Consider the following 20,987-nt stretch of genomic DNA (forward strand, 5'->3'; position numbering starts at 1 on the left):
GGTGCCATTTTGTGAGGAACGTCTTTATTACGTCATCGTAGTTACAGGTCATATCACACGTAATGTTCACTACATTTTTAACAAAAAGAGACTTAGAGTGAAAGAGAGAGAGAGAGAGAAGAGTGACTTTGCCTGGTAACCACACAAATCTATATCCGATCCCCATTAGTCATACCACGACATACGGACTGGAACACTCTTTATATATGTCACGGTTTCGAAGGTGAATGATATATTCGGTGAATGATTCGGCTCCATGGGCTTGTAACAAAGGTAACAGAAGAAAGAAAAAACACATTTGAAAGGAACTTTGTAAAAAGAAACGTACCTTGATTGATACTATTCGTTATGATGTTAATGCTGGTAAGATTTACATAATAACAAAATCATTTTATGGTTATGCACTGATTGTAACCTGATGAGCAAGGGTGCTTAGAAGCTCAAAAACGTGTTTTTCGAATAGGTTCTTTAGAGTAAATTCACAATGGAAAAAATATTTGAAGTGTAAGCATGTACAAATGTGGGTACTACTTCGTTCCTCTTTGATACAAATACTCATCGCCAACAGGGGCGTACGCAGGATTTTTTCAAGGGGGGTTTTAAACAAAACAAAGGGGGGTTTTAGGGGGTTTTCTTAAAAATACACACATAAAAAATGCCAAAGGGGGGGTTTAACCCCCAAAACACCCCCCTGCGTACGCGCCTGATCGCCAATATAATACACGAGAAAACTCAGACAGACATAATAACTGAAGTGAAAAATGGAAAGAATATTTTGTAAAAAACACATTTGAAAGGAACTTTCTGAAAGGAAACGTACCTTGATTGAAATCATTTGTTATGATGTTCATGCTGGTAGGTTTTACATAATAACAAAATCATTTTATGGTTATGCACTGATTGTAACCTGATGAGCGTGGGTGCTTAGAAGCTCAAAAACGTGATTTCGAATAGATTCTAGTAAATTTACAATGGAAAAAATATTTAAAGTGTAAGCATGTACAAATGTGGGTACTACTTCGTTCCTCTTTGATACAAATAGTCCTCGCCAATAGAATATACGAGAAAACTCAGACAGACATAATAACTGAAGTGAAAAATGGAAAGAATATTTTGGCTTCTATTTATGACACTTACCTGATAACAAGATTTCACATATATATATGTATCATAATGTAATTCAGGAAACAAGTGAAAACCCTAAAACGTAAATACCTAACTCCATTTATGCTAAGGAATGCTATACTTGAATCTAAGATATAATAGGGCTTTTAACCGTTAAGCGGTGTTGGGTAGATTGAAGAAAAAAACAGAATTTGACAGACACATTTATTTTTGGAGCGTTATAACATTAGTAAAAGAATATCAGAACTAGACAAAGTATATCTAACACGTAAATAATGTATATGGTGAAAGACACGTCGGGTCCGTATTTTAACACTTCACTTGTTGGCACTTCAAATGATCACATTAGATTCCTCCGTCCCCGGTACAAAATAATACAGATATGTGTGCTTATTAATCAATTTTTATGAAATTTATTTATGCTCTGGCATACTCAAAAATAAAATACCAACGACATTCAAGCTACACTGTCGCTCATAAAGTTGGAATATTTTTGTTTTACCCCAATTTATGGAATTATTTTAAAAATAATTTAAAAATAATAGATCTAGATAATAGTATACATTCTCAGATTTTATTGTATAATAATTTGCCAATGTGTGTTTTGCGTGATTGCTAAAGCACGTGAAGGCTACTATGCTTATTAACTAGGGGACCTACGCCCTTAAGTCATAAATGACAGTAATGAGGATTGAATGCCCCACAAAAGGGCACTAATATAGCACATCGATACGGTTTTGATCCTGGGGCCTCACAGTTACGAGGCCATTGCTTTGTCACTGAACCATGACTGTACGCAGCGGGGGCTAGGGTAGGGGGCAGTTGCCATAAATTAAAAGAAACAAAGAAAATGCAATAATTTTTCAATAATTTATTGCATTTACACCGGTTCCCAACATAAACAAATCCTCAGTGTGCCCATGCCTTGAGCCATAATGCATGGCCGTCCAGAGGATTTTGTTATGTTGGGGACCGGGGTAAAATGCAATAAATTATTGAAAACTTATTGCATTTTCTGGCGTTTGAAGATAAAGGTGAGTTCTGGTCATCCGATAGGATCGTGAAAGAAAAGGTGTGGAATGAATCAGAAAAAGTTGATCGTGTAGCATGTAAGTATTAGTGTGTACTGCACAGTTCTGGAGTCATCAAAATCATAATAAGTTTGGCCCAGTCTTGGTAAAGTAACAAGCACTGTACACAGACAGATTTATATGACACTACACAAATGGTGTCGAGGCTACTAATCTTGATTTCCGAATCTGTCTATGCTTATTACTCAGCCAGTATACATTATCTACCAAAATTATTTGGCAAATGACATTTATTTGTTATCTTGAACATTCAGTGTAAGTTTCGTTTGATTCTGTGAGAATTAATTTTCTTTCTTTTTTAACCAGAACTCACCTTTATCTTTAATTACTATTTTGTCAATATTGGCCCAAATCTTGCCCGTGATCTTTCCTAGTCTGATATTGAATTTCACTCAGTTTTTAAAAGAAACACATGGTCGATCAATGTTTTCTTCTCCAGTTACTCCCAACGAAATTATTAAAGGGACTTGTAACATTGTTCAGATGAGAGAAACTGGTTCTAAGGTAGTGACTTCAATGCTAAATGTAGGATATTCAAAAAGGGTTGGGATATTTCTATTTTACTGTTAGAGGGTGTCGCACAGCCCCCTTTCAAAGAAAACCATAAATATCTTTCTGGTTTGAGAGTTTTTTAAAGGATTTTTAGCATGTTTAGAGGATTAGCACAATGGAAGGAATATAATAACTAACATTTCATACAAAAATTACACAGTTTTTTCGTCAACCTTCAACAATGTTACCGAGTCACTTTAATATTGCTAATAGTATGTAAACCAAAGTCCCGGCTACAACGGTATTTCGAATCTTCTATTGAAAAAAATATCATCGAAATTGCAAGTCCTATCACTTATAATTATATACAATTTATCTCTGACGAACGGAAATTTGCTTGAAAATTCCATTTCAGTAGCTTTGTGTAGTGTCTGTAACACCTACCACCCCTGTTGTGTTGCTGTTCATAAAATGATACCCAAGATAGTTTCCTCCAGGATATTGCAGGGTATTAACCCTAGGGTATGGATGAACAATTTGGGGTTGATGAAACTGCTGTTCTGCACACTTCATTTTTGGACCCAAGTGCAAATGGTTTTGCACCCTGACTGTGGCTATACCGAATAACTTATAATTCTAAATTTAAAAAACGAAGAAAGATATTGGAAATTATCATCTTTCTAATAAAATCTTTAAAAACATTGTATATTCTTGTACTGTCTTTTGTCAAAATAAATTTAATATTTTGTCTAGGTCCCAATTTGGTTTTCGGATTTTTTTTTTAAATTATCCATGCTTTACTGATGTTTATCAACAGAGTAGCCAAAGCCACATATGATTTATCCTATAGAGTCGGTATCTTCCTGGGCTTCTCCAAGACCTTCGACACGATTGATCACGATGTTCTTCTCTATAAATTATCTCATTAAAATACGGAACATATGGGAACATCTTAAAGTGGTTCAGCTACCTTACTGGCCGTCAACAATGTGTTTATATCAATGGCCATGAATCTCAAATAATATCGTTTCATGCAGAGTGTGGCAACTATATTTACTTGGCCTGTTTAATTTTATGAAAACGAATCAAGAAATATTGGAATTTTAGGCACTAATATTATGATTTCAATATTTTTCGATCAAAGTTCAAAGTACCTTGAGGTTTCATGTGTAATTTTTAGTGAACATCAGTCTAAGAAACGACTGCTGAATTTAGCGACATTCCTTCGCCATTGCTGCTCATTAATGCCACTTTGAGAAGCAGAAGCAAATTAATATCTCGGGACTTATGATAAACAGTTCTCTCCACTCTGGTTATTCTATTGTTCGGATTCTTTAGTAGAGACAGGCGCGCCGGAAGCAGTTTGGGACTGGGGGGGCAAACATTCCAGGGGGCTCACTTTCAAGGGGCAGTGACGTAATGAGACAAAAAGTTCGGAAGGGGGGGGGGCACACGAAAAATCTGCATCACCACCAGTCTTACACGTTACATGCAGGTCCCGCGGAACGTTTTTCAAAGTGAAGTATTATCGATCAGGTAGAGCGTAAATTGGCGTGGGGTCCAGGGAATGAGCCTCGGCAGGGGGTCAAGGGGCTGAGCCCCCGGAAGCTCAGGGGTTTTAGGTATTTATTTACGGTTAGATGAGCATCCAGGGGCCCTCTGTAAGGCTATTGACGTGTTCCAAGGGGGGGGGGGGAGAGCCCCCAGAAGCTCAGAGGTTTTGATATTTAACTACGGTCAGATGAGCATCCAGGGGCCGTCTTAGGGCCCTTGGTGAGGTCCAGGGGGCAGAGCCCCCGGAAGCTCAGAGGTTTTAGGTATTTATTAAGGTCAGATGAGCATCCAGGGGGCCGCCTTAGGGCACTTGGTGGGGTCCAGGGGGCAGAGCCCCCGGAAGCTCAGAGGTTTTAGGTATTTAATTAAGGTCAGATGAGCATCCAGGGGGCCGCCTTAGGGCCCTTGGTGGGGTCCAGGGGGCAGAGCCCCCGGAAGCTCAGGGGTTTTAGGTATTTAATTACGGTCAGATGAGCATCCAGGGGCCCGCCTTAGGGCCCTTGGTGAGGTCCAGGGGGCAGAGCCCCCGGAAGCTCAGAGGTTTTAGGTATTTAATTAAGGTCAGATGAGCATCCAGGGGGCCGCCTTAGGGCACTTGGTGGGGTCCAGGGGGCAGAGCCCCCGGAAGCTCAGAGGTTTTAGGTATTTAATTTAGGTCAGATGAGCATCCAGGGGGCCGCCTTAGGGCCCTTGGTGGGGTCCAGGGGGCAGAGCCCCCGGAAGCTCAGGGGTTTTAGGTATTTAATTACGGTCAGATGAGCATCCAGGGGCCCGCCTTAGGGCCCTTGGTGAGGTCCAGGGGGCAGAGCCCCCGGAAGCTCAGAGGTTTTAGGTATTTAATTAAGGTCAGATGAGCATCCAGGGGGCCGCCTTAGGGCCCTTGGTGGGGTCCAGGGGGTTTTAGGTATTTAATTACGGTCAGATGAGCATCCAGGGGCCCGCCTTAGGTCCCTTGGTGGCGTCCGGGGGCGGAGCCCCCGTAAGCTCTGGGGTTTTAAGCATTTAATTACGGTCAGATGAGCATTTTTTATACCTTATTTGTGACATTGGCAGGTCACTTATTTTTTTCTCCGTCTTTCTTTCTTTTTTTCTTTAACATACTTTTTCAAAAAGGAGGGGGGGGGGGGGGGCTCGAGCCCAGCCACTTTGCAGACCATGACATAAAGGCTTCTAAATTAGCGTATTTCGCCTGACTGTAATTTGGGAATTTCTTATTTTCCAACAAACGCATAAAAAGGTATGACTTACAAAAGAAATGGAGAAAAAATGCCGGAAAATCATGTCACAACATCAACATTTGTAAATCAATTGTTTCGAATAAGAAATACATCACCCCCCCCCCCCCCATCAGTACGCCAGCGTTCAAGGGCTCATGTCTTCTCACCCCTATAACAAAAAAACGGACACGCTTTCCCATTCTCGCACAATATGTCCACGATATGCGCGTATCGCTATTATAGACACCTCCATTGATAAATACCGTATAGGTGGCATGCGCAATGTTTATGAAATATAATTCCTGTGAACTTTCCGTTTCTTTGAATGGAATTGTATATGTGATTTAATTCAGGTTTTTATTGTTGTTACGTTCTTTTGGATTAAAAATACAAGCCATGTTTACTCCTTTACTGTTTTTTTTTTTTTTTTTGGAGGGGGGGGGGGGCGTTTTGGGGGGGCAAAAATGCGTTTTGCCCCCCCACTTTTTTGACTGGGGGGGCAACTGCCCCCCCCTGCCCCCCCACTTCCGGCGCCTATGAGTAGAGAGATATAGAAGTGAGCGTTCTCACGCTTAAAGCCCCTCTCAGTGTTGGGAGCCCCAAATTCGCCTAAGATGTGAGGTCCTTTAAGACACATTTCTGTGAAGATCCCCCTCCCCAATGTGTTTGAAGACAAATATAGATAAAAGAATGCATAATTTTGGTTTTTGTTGAACGCAGAAAACCTAAATAAATTTTGTATTCCTTAATCAATATCCGACTTCAAACACATCTGTTTTGAAAATCCTTGCAGAAATGTGTTTTGAATGACATTCTCTTTCACATTATTATAAAATATATGAGGAGTTTTAACGACGTTGTATTATTATTCTTATTTGTTCATCGTCTCTACAATGCTATTTGAACAATTTGTTAACATTAAACAACGCAGTGGTTCTATTTTTATGTAGCGTCACATGGCCATAACATTGCAGATAAAGATTATCAGTACCATTTTTATTTTTCTATGTCAAAATGCCGTTCATTCAAATCAGCGTCTGAGCATTCTTAGATTCATTTTAAAGCCCATCTGTACTAGTTTACAGGAGGGATAAGACCACCCTGCAAGGTCACTGCACAGGTGGTTATCTCATCAAATCAGCTCTCAGTTGTTATAAGATAATGAGGATAATGGGGGACCAATGGTCACCGATTAGGCATTGTTTGCTACATAGAGGGCGCAAGTAGCTATAAGTAGTACAATGGGGATTTAAAAGGTGCTGTATTTCAAAGCCCAAAATACTTTCTGTGTTTGTCTTGATATTCATTGTACATTAAACTTGTCTTTTACCATATTAAAGTATTTTATAGACTTTAGTTGTTTAAATGCTTGACAATCCCAATTATTATTAAAAAGAATTTTAAAAAATGGGGAAAAAAATCTATAAAAAAAAAAAAAAAAAAAAAAAAATGACACACAAAAAATGAAGTTAAAAAAAAATAAAAAAATAAAAAATCCGCCCGCCCGCCCCAACCAAACAATTTTTTTTTTTTTTTTGGGGGGGGGGGGGGGCCTTATGGGAACACCTTAAAGTGGTTCAGGAACTACCTTACTGGCCGTCAACAATATGTTTATATCAATGGCCATGAATCTCAAATAAAATCGTTTCATGCAGAGTGTGGCAACGATATTTACTTGGCCTGTTTAATTTAATGAAAACGAATCAAGAAATATTGGAATTTTAGGCAATATTATGATTTCAATATTTTTCGATCAAAGTTCAAAGTAGCTTGAGGTTTCATGTGTAATTGTTATTGAAAATCAGTCTAAGCAACGACTGCTGAATTTAGCGACATTCCTTCGCCATTGCTACTCATTGATGCCACTATGAGAAGCAGAAGCAAATTAATATCTCGGGACTTATGATAAACAGTTCTTTCCACTCTGTTTATTCTATTGTTCGGATTCTTTAGTAGAGGGATATAGAAGTGAGCGTTCTCACGCTTAAAGCCGGCCCTCTCAGTGTTGGGAGGGCTCGGTGTAAAAATGTCAGAGGAAAAAATGTCAGAGGTAAAAATGTCAGAGGTAAAATGTCAGAGGTAAAAATGTCAGAGGTAAAAATGTCAGAGGAAAAAATGTCAGAGGTAAAAATGTCAGAGGTAAAAATGTCAGAGGTAAAAATGTCAGAGGTAAAAATGTCAGAGGAAAAAATGTCAGAGGTAAAAATGTCAGAGGAAAAAATGTCAGAGGTAAAAATGTCAGAGGAAAAAATGTCAGAGGTAAAAATGTCAGAGGTAAAAATGTCAGAGGTATAAATGTTAGAGGTATACAATAAAAACAAAAGCATGTGACAAGCTTGTTATAATTACACCCGGGTTATATATTTAATTAGGCTTATCGAAAAAGAACAGCGAGGGATATTCTGCAGTCGGTATTTCACCGCTGCTTTATTTTCCACTTTCCCAGTTTAAATTTATTTACCTTTCGGCCCAAAATTGTGACTTTTTGCCCGATTATGGCCGAAGGAAGACGGGGGGGGGGGGGGGGGGGGAGGGTATTCTTCTTCTGGGGCACGGTGACCCGGCTGCTCTCCCCTTCCTCTTATATATACCCATAGGAAAGAAATGAGCCTGCCGCATACTCCTGCGGCAGACTTGCCGCAGATCTGCAGCAGACCTGCCGCAGACAGTCATCTTTTTCACATGCAAATTAGTTTTGCCGCAGACTTGCCGCAGACTTGCCGCATACTCTTTCAGTATGATGAAGAGTCTGCGGCAGGTCTGCCGCAGACTTGCCGCAGACTTGCCGCATACTCTTTCAGTATGATGAAGAGTCTGCGGCAGGTCTGCCGCAGACTTGCCGCAGACTTGCCGCATACTCTTTCAGTATGATGAAGAGTCTGCGGCAGGTCTGCCGCAGACTTGCTGCAGACTTGCCGCATACTCTTTCAGTATGATGAAGAGTCTGCAGCAGGTCTGCCGCAGACTTGCTGCAGACTTGCCGCATACTCTTTCAGTATGATGAAGAGTCTGCGGCAGGTCTGCCGCAGACTTGCTGCAGACCTGCCGCAGACTCTTCGTCATGAATATTCATATCTCATATAGACCTGCTGCAGATCTGCCGCACACTCTTTCATATCCAGTACGTGGCAATAAAGTATGCATGTAGAAGAACCAGTGATAAACTGATTGATACTTCATAATCGATATTACCAATTAGGTAATACCAATATATACCAATTAAGTATATTCTATTCTCAATTGTATTAACTTCATCACATTGATCATATGAAGTGTATTCAAGAGTAACATTTAAAGTGACACAGGCTCGTACACATATAGGGTATTCTTCTTCTGGGGCACGGTGACCCGGCTGCTCTCCCCTTCCTCTTATATATACCCATAGGAAAGAAATGAGCCTGCCGCATACTCCTGCGGCAGACTTGCCGCAGATCTGCAGCAGACCTGCCGCAGACAGTCATCTTTTTCACATGTAAATTAGTTTTGCCGCAGACTTGCCGCAGACTTGCCGCATACTCTTTCAGTATGATGAAGAGTCTGCGGCAGGTCTGCCGCAGACTTGCTGCAGACTTGCCGCATACTCTTTCAGTATGATGAAGAGTCTGCAGCAGGTCTGCAGCAGACTTGCTGCAGACTTGCCGCATACTCTTTCAGTATGATGAAGAGTCTGCGGCAGGTCTGCCGCAGACTTGCTGCAGACCTGCCGCAGACTCTTCGTCATGAATATTCATATCTCATATAGACCTGCTGCAGATCTGCCGCACACTCTTTCATATCCAGTACGTGGCAATAAAGTATGCATGTAGAAGAACCAGTGATAAACTGATTGATACTTCATAATCGATATTACCAATTAGGTAATACCAATATATACCAATTAAGTATATTCTATTCTCAATTGTATTAACTTCATCACATTGATCATATGAAGTGTATTCAAGAGTAACATTTAAAGTGACACAGGCTCGTACACATATATATACTAAATATGTATATTGTTTCTTGGTTAGTAATCATAATTTCTTGGTTAGTAATCTATATATCTATTCTATTGCTTAAACGTGAATGTAATAGTAACATGATCAGACAAAATAATCTATTGGTTAATAATGGCAAAAGGAAAATAGAAATCACAAAAATGATGTGCATTGTCTTAATTTGCTTAACAAATCATGATAAATGTATTTTTCTGTCACACGTGTAAAGTAATAATGAATATGCATGAGATGATTGTTTTCAATTGGCCCTATTAGACTTTAATGGGATTTCCTGTGGCAGACCTGCCGCAGACTGTTCCTGTGGCGTACTGGTATGCGGCAAGTCTGGAGCAAAGTTTCGCCCTGCCGCAGATCTGCCGCAGACTGTTCCTGTGGCATACTAGTATGCGGCAAGTCTGGAGCAAAGTTTCATCCTGCCGCAGATCTGCCGCAGACTGTTCCTGTGGCATACTAGTATGCGGCAAGTCTGCAGCAAAATTTCATCCTGCCGCAGATCTGCCGCAGACTGTTCCTGTGGCATACTAGTATGCGGCAAGTCTGGAGCAAAGTTTCATCCTGCCGCAGATCTGCAGCAGACTGTTCCTGTGGCATACTAGTATGCGGCAAGTCTGCAGCAAAATTTCATCCTGCCGCAGATCTGCCGCAGACTGTTCCTGTGGCATACTAGTATGCGGCAAGTCTGCAGCAAAATTTCATCCTGCCGCAGATCTGCCGCAGACTGTTCCTGTGGCATACTAGTATGCGGCAAGTCTGCAGCAAAATTTCATCCTGCCGCAGATCTGCCACAGACTGTTCCTGTGGCATACTGGTATGCGGCAAGTCTGCAGCAAAATTTCTTTCTGCCGCATACTTCGGCATACTCTTTGCCGCAGACTAAAAGTCTGCGGCAGGTCTGCTGCAGATCTGCGGCAGGTCTGCGGCAGGTCTGCGGCATACTTTTCACTTTCCTATGGGTATGCTTTGCTTTATATATCCTTCCGAACAGTGGTCAATGCCTAGGCAGAGCAGGCAGACTAATGGGACATGGTTTCTACTCCGAGTTTCGCGCCTTGCAAGCAGTCATCAGGCAACTGATAGCATTCTTAAAAGTACATGATTATCCTACAACCTTGGTACAAATACCTCTAAAAGACTAAAGACTTAACTAATAAAAATACAATTGGTATTACTCATGAGTATTCTTATTGCATTGTATTCAGGTATTGTAGTCTTATTTTTCATTTCATTTCATTTATTTTCATATTTCTCATAAACATACATTTATTTCAAATGAAGTACAAAATTGTTTTTATTTTAATAACAAATAATAATAACAAAGATAAGTGGTCAATATGAATTTGTGATTTAACTAAGAGAAATATGATGGGACCTACATGAAAGCAAGCTTGTAAGGCTGTAGGCCCCAGTAAAGTAATTGTGGTAATAAATGGAGGACGGATATACATGTATTGTATATATAGCTCTTATTTTGAGCGTATTTGTACCAAGGTTGTAGAGGAATCATGTACTTTGATGAATGCTATCAGTAATTTGTCTGATGATCGCTTGCAAGGCATGAAACTCGGAGTAGCAACCATGCATGTCCCATTATTCTGCCTAGTTCAATATTGATATACCGGTATATTATGCTTTTGTATAAGCAAATGGTACTGGTACACTGAGCAAACTTCCGGGGGGAAGATTTCTAAAATCGAGAAGTTTGGCCATGTTTTATAGGCTGAGTTGTCGCTCCATGGTGTAATCATTAAATAAAAAGAAAAGTCAGTACAGCCCACTAAATAGGATCAGATAAAGTACAAAATTGTTTTTATTTTAATAACAAATAATAATAACAAAGATAAGTGGTCAATATGAATTTGTGATTTAACTAAGAGAAATATGATGGGACCTACATGAAAGCAAGCTTGTAAGGCTGTAGGCCCCAGTAAAGTAATTGTGGTAATAAATGGAGGACGGATATACATGTATTGTATAGCTCTTATTTTGAGCGTATTTGTACCAAGGTTGTAGAGGAATCATGTACTTTGATGAATGCTATCAGTAATTTGTCTGATGATCGCTTGCAAGGCATGAAACTCGGAGTAGCAACCATGCATGTCCCATTATTCTGCCTAGTTCAATATTTATTTACCGGTATATTATGCTTTTGTATAAGCAAATGGTACTGGTACACTGAGCAAACTTCCGGGGGGAAAGATTTCTAAAATCGAGAAGTTTGGCCATGTTTTATAGGCTGAGTTGTCGCTCCATGGTGTAATCATTAAATAAAAAGAAAAGTCAGTACAGCCCACAAAATAGGATCAGATATCTATGAACCCCCCCCCCCCCCACTTCTCCTTCACTTTTGAAGATTGTTGGACATTTCAACTGCGTGGCAATGACTACTATTATATGTAATTTCCAATAAATGCATATTTCCGACAATTCCACTTTCTTGTGGGCTTGGTATTTTGATACTCTGAAAGTAGGGTCCATGCTGAAACAAAACAGAAAGCCATGTTATCAGTGCTAACCGCACCATCACATTCCCGAAGTGCGCACGTTGCAATAAAATATTGTCGATTACTATATTGCGGTATAAAATAGTCTGGGAAAAATCAATAAGCAGCTTTGTTACTCCGATACAAAGCAGAAAGCCGCCCACGTTACATCAATTAAAGAGAAAGTTGAGTTCTGGGGAAAAGTGAACAATAATGTGAGCGTTTGTTATCATTCTTATTATGCAAGTGTGGAAGAACATCAAAGAAAAAAGTTATTCCTTGAAAATCTATTTCAAATGACTTCATATCCCAGATAAGACAAGTAACAGCTTTAAAATGAGGCCCGATTTGTATGCCATATGTTTGTGTAGTCCCATATCAATATCTTTCTGTGTACAGTGCTTGTTGCTTTACCAAGACTGAGCCAAAGATTTTATCATTTTGATGACTCCAAAACCTTGCACTACACACCAATACTTACATGTTTATGCTAGATGATCAACCTTTTCTGATTGCTTCCACACCGTTTCTTTCACAATGCAACTTCGCAAGACCAGAACTCAACTTTATCTTTAAATGCCAACCGCACCATCACATTTTAGAGAAGTGCGCGCTTTGCAGAGGTTCGGTTTAAATGACATCGTTATTTATAATTGTCGGAGAGTTTAAAATGGGGATGAGCTTCTGAATCGAGATAGTCTTTTACTTTTTGGAGCGGGTTTTTAGTTTTCGGAGCGACTTTTTACTTTTCGGAGCGACTTCTTGATTTTCTTATTCTTACTCCACTTCCTTTGCCGCCATTAGGTGCTAAAGCTTTAGCAGAGTTCGGGGCGCCCAGCCCTTATATGTAACTTTTCGTGATTCCTCGGGATTATGTAACTATTTTGTACTAAATGCACTACTCACTTTAACACTTGACTTTTGTCGAGAATTTTCATTTCTTCGTTTGGACTTTGTTCGTCTCTGGAACGTTACACGGGCTATGTTGCAGGCTGCCACCGGCTAAACCGGTCCGTTTCACAAACATTAACACATCAACCAAATCAAAATATCAAAAAATGTTAGACATTCATTATATGCAAGCCTGATCACAACAAAATAAATTTCAAAATCTATTTTCCACATTGTATTATCCTCAGGACATGTACGAAACACTTTGCTAATTTTTTTGCTTGTACCTCTGACATTTTTACGACTGACATTTTTTCCTCTGACATTTTTACGACTGACATATTTACCTCTGACATTTTTACCTCTGACATTTTTACCTCTGACATTTTTACCTCTGACATTTTTACCTCTGACATTTTTTTCCTCTGACAATTTTACCTCTGACATTTTTACCTCTGACATTTCTACCTCTGACATTTTTTCCTCTGACATTTTTTCCTCTGACATTTTTACCTCTGACATTTTTACCTGGCACCGTTGGGAGCCCCAAATTCGCCAAAGATGTGAGGTCAAAATGTAACTTATATTGTATCATAATGTGAAAGATGATGTCCTTTAAGACACATTTCTGTGAAGATCCCCCTCCCCAATGTGTTTGAAGACAAATATAGATAAAAGAATGCATAATGTTGGTTTTTGTTGAACGCAGAAAACCTAAATAAATTTTGTATTCTTTAATCAATATCCGACTTCAAACACATCTGTTTTGAAAATCCTTGCAGAAATGTGTCTTGAATGACATTCTCTTTCACATTATTATAAAATATATGAGAAATTTTGCCATCAAATGTTTTGGGGCTCCAAACACCTTAGAAGAGTTTTAACGACGTTGTATTATTATTATTCTTATTTGTTCATCGTCTCTTCAATGCTATTTGAACAATTTGTTAACATTAAACAACACAGTGGTTCTATTCTTATGTAGCATCACATGGCAATAACATTGCAGATAAAGATTTCCAGTACCAGGTTTAATAGTTCAAAGAAAACTGAATTCGAACCCAGGCCACACTCTCTTTCTCTCTCCCTCTCTCTCCCTCTCTCTCCCCTCTCTCTTTCTCTCTCTCTCCTTTGTCACAACCTTCATTTTCCCTCACTTACTTCCTTATTAACACGGAGCATGTAATTTGAATGCGCATGCCTCAATCATAGATAATATAATCACTAATATCGCTAAAATGATTCTTCTCCTTACCCCTTCTTCTACCTAGTACACTGTCGCTCATAACGATGGAATATTTTTTTTAACCCTAATTTATGGAATTATTTTGACAATTATTTATTCCTAATAGACCTAGATAATAGTATACATTCTTTTATTTAATTGAACAATAATTTGCCAGTGTTTGTTTTACGTGACTGCTAAAGCATGTGTATGCTAATACTTGATAAGCATATTAAAAACAAAATGTTCAACTTCGCTTTATGCCCATGGTATCCCTGAACAGCAAAGTCTTTATGGAATTTTGTGACAAAATTGACAAACCATTTTGGTTGGAGCTGAAAATATATTTAGCCACACGCAATATGTCTTTTTTTTTACCCTAATTTATGGAATTATTTTGACAATGATTTATTCCTAATAGACCTAGATAATAGTATACATTCTTTTATTTAATTGAACAATAATTTGCCAGTGTTTGTTTTACGTGACTGCTAAAGCATGTGTATGCTAATACTTGATAAGCATATTAAAAACAAAATGTTCAACTTCGCTTTATGCCCATGGTATCCCTGAACAGCAAAGTCTTTATGGAATTTTGTGACAAAATTGACAAACCATTTTGGTTGGAGCTGAAAATATATTTAGCCACACGCAATATGTCTTTTTCTATTGATGATTAATAAGCATGGGTGGATCTTAAGTAAAGCTAACAGTTATCTGAATCATCTCCTGTATTTTGAATGAACAGTGCAATTGAAAACGGTGTTTCTGTAAACAATGGAGACCCTCGTATAACCCACTAGAACAATAAATTTATAAGATTGTAAATGGTTTGAATACGCTTTTTGGTTACTCCAATTGAAAAAGAAAATATAATTAAACTATAGTAGTGGTAATATAAGAAATATACTCAAAGTTGAAAAAGATGTCTCATTTTCCGTAAACACTTTTGTAACGTCCTAAACAATTTCCATTTTAAAGTAGCAGAAAATATATGAACTGCAGGACCTATCTTTCATTAACAAAAATTAACATCTCAAGGCAGCTACCCAACAAAACAAATAAATTTGCAATACATTATTTCATTACTATATCATAGTAGAAACCAATTTTCCGTTAACAGTTATAACGTCCAAAACCAATATAAAACATCCGAAACAAAAAATACCAATCTAATGGTGATAATTCATATTTTATGGTATCTGGAGTGAATAAATCATTATGAAATCAGTTATTGTAAGTCTTCACACAATTCAAAACGCAAATCAGGTCTTTCAAATCCAATAATTCTCTGTCAGCAAAACAAGGGTGTTTCAGACGCTACACAATTTCCTGTTAACACATAGTTTGCAAAATTGAATTAAATTGTGATCATATCTCCAAGTTACAATTTCACAATGTACACTCCTGTTAAGAAAGCTATGTTGATAATGCTATGATTTTTATCATATTCAAACGGTTTGAATATGAAAAAAAATCAAGGAATATGATGTTAGAAATCAATTTTTCTGTAAAATATCTAAACTTTCTGCAAAATTGACTAACAACACATACAATATTGAAGCCATATCTTGTGATGCAAAGCACTGCTGGCTGCTTCAGTATATCCTTAACTCTATTTTTTCTGAAAAAGTCTTTCAAAAAGTGACTTATACAAAATATTTGGCCATTTTAACAGCACTTTCTGGTAGCTGTTAGCACATTTCGGACGTCACATTATACTGTTAACAGACATTTTCATACTTTAATATATGAAATGGGAGGAGGGCAAAGATAGATGTAAGAATAGCAGATTTCAATTTTCGACCTCTCCTCTCCATGCTATTTACATTGTTGTGTTTTTGCAAATCATCAGGTTGTCATTTTTATAGAGGGTATTCCAGATGATGTCATATAACTAAAGATTGTATGGTCAATTCAAACTATTTGGTAAGTTATACAAACTCAAAATCACCTAGTTAAACAATACCCAGTGTATATTTACATGAAATGAATATGCTAAAGGCTTAAAAAGTTGATAAAATCAAGCAAATTAAATTGTTTATCTCAAAATATGGATTTTTCTCTGAGAACAAAAGAATAAAGGGCAGTAAATAAAAAAATCTGTGTAAAAAAAAGTATTCCTACTGATATTATTCAATACTTGAATTGGCATTTATTATTAATGAAAAAAAATGTATCAAGTGATTTTATGAAACGGGCTTTCGCGCTACAAGACATATTGGTTGCATACGTGTACCATTGATGAAGACGAGGGTTTCCAGTATTTATTTATAACACAATAATCAGTATCCTATTCGAGAGACTTGTAAAACATATGTTTAAATGGCTGTAAATCTGCCAAATCCACTTTAAAAGGATGAGTATTTATATAGTATAGTATTGAAAGAGAATAATTATTATGATAGGAAGTGAGATTCTTACCTGAAAATGTGAAAACAAAAAAGATTTGTTGAGAAGATCTTGAGTACGTGTTAACACCTCGAGATGAAGGAACGAAAAGAATATCCCTGGCCAAAATGACGGAGAAGATCATACCATTTCTTGCACCGGGAGGTAAAAGCTATGTTATTATCACCTATTTTGGGTAAGATTGCTAATAATTTTTAAGATACAATTGAGGCAAAGTTGTAAAACATAAAAGAACAACGATTTCTTAATCCAGAAAAGATAATCATATAAAGTAACAAAAAATATACATTTTCATTATTCAATAACGGCATTCCCCTTCTAAAATAATGGGATATGCCAAAATCATGTTGCAATAATGCTTTTCCCAATAAGTCCAGGTGTGGGAAGGGCCAGTTTGGGGGGGGGGTGATGAGGAGAAACATTTGCTCGGAAACGTTTTATATCAAAAAACATTAGTGAGTTAGACTATTACTGTTTCGTATTATGCATCTCTGCTCAAAATGCCGTCATCTCTGATGTATATCCGGATTTGCCCAACAAATATCAAATACTAACAGTGATAGTGATATCATGTGCCAATATATTTTAGGGTGCTGCTTATCTCTTTGAGAACAGGGTTTTATTTTATAGCTAAAGTGATTAATGAATTTTAGGTTTTGCATGGTGTTTTGCGGTTTCATTATATTTTGTTAGTCGTGAAAAGAAATGTTGGGTTTAAACGGGAATAGAAGATAAAAGAGAGAATTAAAGAGGGGTGTCCTATTTTATGCGACGCTGTTAAAAAGGTGCAACCATAAAATGTCAATTGTAATATACATAAATTACTTGACGTTAATAGAAAGAAAGAAGATAAGAAAGAAAAGAAAAGAATGAAATGTAGAGACATCTATTCAACTGTTCAATACGGGGTCGGGGGACGCCTCTCCTTTGAAAATGTCTGAAATGATCTTTATAAATGTTGCAAGATATCGAAGCGACCGAGGAAGAGAGACATTTTATTATCCTTAAAATTGTAGATCCTACAGAAATTAAATTTAATAATGGTTTTAACTCGATCGGGGTAAATCAGATTTTTTTTTTCATAAATAAATTTATATCACGGCACCCCAAAGGTGTAATGCGACATCCCAGTGTGCAGCGGCACCAACAGACGCTGACCTAGGCAACGAGCGAATATGACGTTATTTGTTAATTTACCACTTGAACGGCATGGGAGCGATAGGGGGATCTGAGAGGGAAAACCCGCCCGGCTTTGTAATATGTTATGTCGAAGTGAAATACAAAGGGCTCGGTGTAAAAATGTCAGAGGAAAAAATGTCAGAGGTAAAAATGTCAGAGGAAAAAATGTCAGAGGTAAAAATGTCAGAGGTAAAAATGTCAGAGGTAAAAATGTCAGAGGTAAAAATGTCAGAGGTAAAAATGTCAGAGGTAAAAATGTCAGAGGTAAAAATGTCAGAGGAAAAAATGTCAGAGGTAAAAATGTCAGAGGTAAAAATGTTAGAGGTATAAAATAAAAACAAAAGCATGTGACAAGTTTGTTATGGTTACACCCGGGTTATATATTAGGCTTATCGAAAAAGAACAGCGAGGGATATTCTGCAGTCGTTATTTCACCGCTGCTTTATTCTCCACTTTCCCAGTTTAAATTTATTTACCTTTCGGCCCCAAAATGTGACTTTTTGCTCGATTATTGTCGAAGGAAGACGGGGGGGGGGGGGGGATTCTTCTTCTGGGGCACGGTAACCCGGCTGCTCTCCCCCTTCCTCTTATATGCTTTGCTATATATCCTTCCGAACAGTGGTCAATGCCTAGGCAGAGCAGGCAGACTAATGGGACATGGTTTCTACTCCGAGTTTCGCGCCTTGCACGCAGTCATCAGGCAACTGATAGCATTCTTAAAAGTACATGGTTATCCTACAACCTTAAAGGGAAAGTCCATCCCCAAAATTAGTTTGTTTCGATAGATGCAGAATAATAAGAAAATCAGGTGAGTGAAAGTTTGAGCAAATTCTGAATGAAAATAAGAAAGTTATGAATTATTGAAGTTGTGATCAATCAAATACAAATTGGCAACTCTGTGACTTATTATACGAGCTCTCCTTCATTTGCTTTGTGCATAATATTCCATAAAATCATGTTTTCTTTGTTATTGATGACGGAATATATATTTGTTCCTTGCAGGGGGGTATAGAAACATATTTGCAATTATTATATTTAGGGTGCATGCATGGTTGAAATTTTTCTTGAGGGAAAATGAAAATTTTAGATTTTTTTAGTACTGAGCAAATGGAAGTTGAGCTCGCATGATACGTCATAGAGTTGCCAATTTGTGTTTGATTGATCACAACTTCAAAAATCCTAACTTCCTTATTTTTAATCGGAATTTGCTCAAACTTTCACTGACTTGTTTCTCTCATTTTTCTACTCCTATTAAAACTAACTTAATTTCAGGGTGGACTTCCCCTTTAAATCGGTACAAATACCCCTAAAATAAGACTTAACTAATAAAATACAATTGGAATTACTCATGAGTATTCTTATTGTATTGTATTCAGGTATTGTAGTCTTATTGTATTGTATAGCTCTTATTTTGTGCGTATTTGTACCAAGGTTGTAGAGGAATCATGTACTTTGACGAAAGCTATCAGTTGTCTGATGATCGCTTGCGAGGCGTGAAACTCGGAGTAGCAACCATGCATGTCCCATTAGTCTGCCTTATTCAATATTGATATACCGGTATATTATGCTTTTGTATAAGCAAATGGTACTGGTACACTGAGCAAACTTCCGGGGGGAAAGATTTCTAAAATCGAGAAGTTTGGCCATGTTTTATAGGCTGAGTTGTCGCTCCATGGTGTAATCATTAAATAAAAAGAAAAGTCAGTACAGCCCACAAAATAGGAACAGATATCTATGACCCCCCCCCCCCCCCACTTCTCCTTCACTTTTGAAGATTGTTGGACATTTCAACTGCGTGGCAATGACTACTATTATATGTAATTTCCAATAAATGCATATTTCCGACAATTCCACTTTCTTGTGGGCTTGGTATTTTGATACTCTGAAAGTAGGGTCCATGCTGAAACAAAGCAGAAAGCCATGTTATCAGTGCTAACCGCACCATCACATTCCCGAAGTGCTCACGTTGCAATAAAATATTGTCGATTACTATTGCGGTATAGAGTAGTCTGGGAAAAATCAATAAGCAGCTTTGTTACTCCGATACAAAGCAGCAAGCCGCCCATGTTACATCAATTAAAGAGAAGGTTGAGTTCTGGGGAAAGGTGAACAATAATGTGTGAGCGTTTGTTATCATTCTTATTATGCAAGTGTGGAAGAACATTAAAGAAAAAAGTTATTCCCTGAAAATCTATTTCATATGACTTCATATCCCAGATATGACAAGTAACAGCTTTAAAATGAGGCCCGATAATAATGTATGCCATATGTTTGTGTAGTCCCATATCAATATCTTTCTGTGTACCAAAGATTTTATCATTTTGATGACTCCAAAACCTTGCACTACACACCAATACTTACATGTTTATGCTAGATGATCAACCTTTTCTGATTGCTTCCACACCGTTTCTTTCACAATGCAATCGCAAGACCAGAACTCAACTTTATCTTTAAATGCCAACCGCACTATCACATTTTAGAGAAGCGCGCGCTTTGCAGAGGTTCGGTTTAAATTACATCGTTATTTATAATTGTCGGAGAGTTTAAAATGGGGATGAGCTGCTGAATCGAGACGGTCTTTTACTTTTTGGAGTGGGTTTTTAGTTTTCGGAGCGACTTTTTACTTTTCGGGCGACTTCTTGTTTTTTCTCATTCTTACTCCACTTCCTTTGCCGCCATGAGGTGCTAAAAGCTTTAGCAGAGTTCGGGGCGCCCAGCCCTTATATGTCACTTTTCGTGATTCCTCGTGATTATGTAACTATTTTGTACTAAATGCACTACTCACTTTAACACTTGACTTTTGTCGAGAATTTTCATTTCTTCGTTTGGTCTTTGTTCGTCTCTGGAATGTTACACGGGCTATGTTGCAGGCTGCCACCGGCCAAACCGGTCCGTTTCACAAACATTAACACATCAACCAATTCAAAATATCAAAAAATGTTAGACATTCATTATATGCAAGCCTGATCACAACAAAATAAATTTCAAAATCTATTTTCCACATTGTATTATCCTCGGGACATGTACGAAATACAACACACAGCCATTTATAAAATTTACATTATGGAAGAAAGGAATATAATAGACTAGCCCATGCAGTAGCAGTACGTCTCAACATTCTGTGTGATAAAAGTGTTGAGATATTATGACGGCACTCATTTTTTTGCTTGTACCTCTGACATTTTTACAACTGACATTTTTTCCTCTGACATTTTTACCTCTGACATTTTTACCTCTGACATTTTTACCTCTGACATTTTTACCTCTGACATTTTTTCCTCTGACATTTTTACCTCACACATTTTTACCTCTGACATTTTTAC

The sequence above is a fragment of the Strongylocentrotus purpuratus genome, unplaced genomic scaffold (genome assembly GCF_000002235.5).
Source record: "Strongylocentrotus purpuratus isolate Spur 01 unplaced genomic scaffold, Spur_5.0 spur5_scaffold_4, whole genome shotgun sequence".
Taxonomy (NCBI): Eukaryota; Metazoa; Echinodermata; class Echinoidea; order Camarodonta; family Strongylocentrotidae; genus Strongylocentrotus; species Strongylocentrotus purpuratus.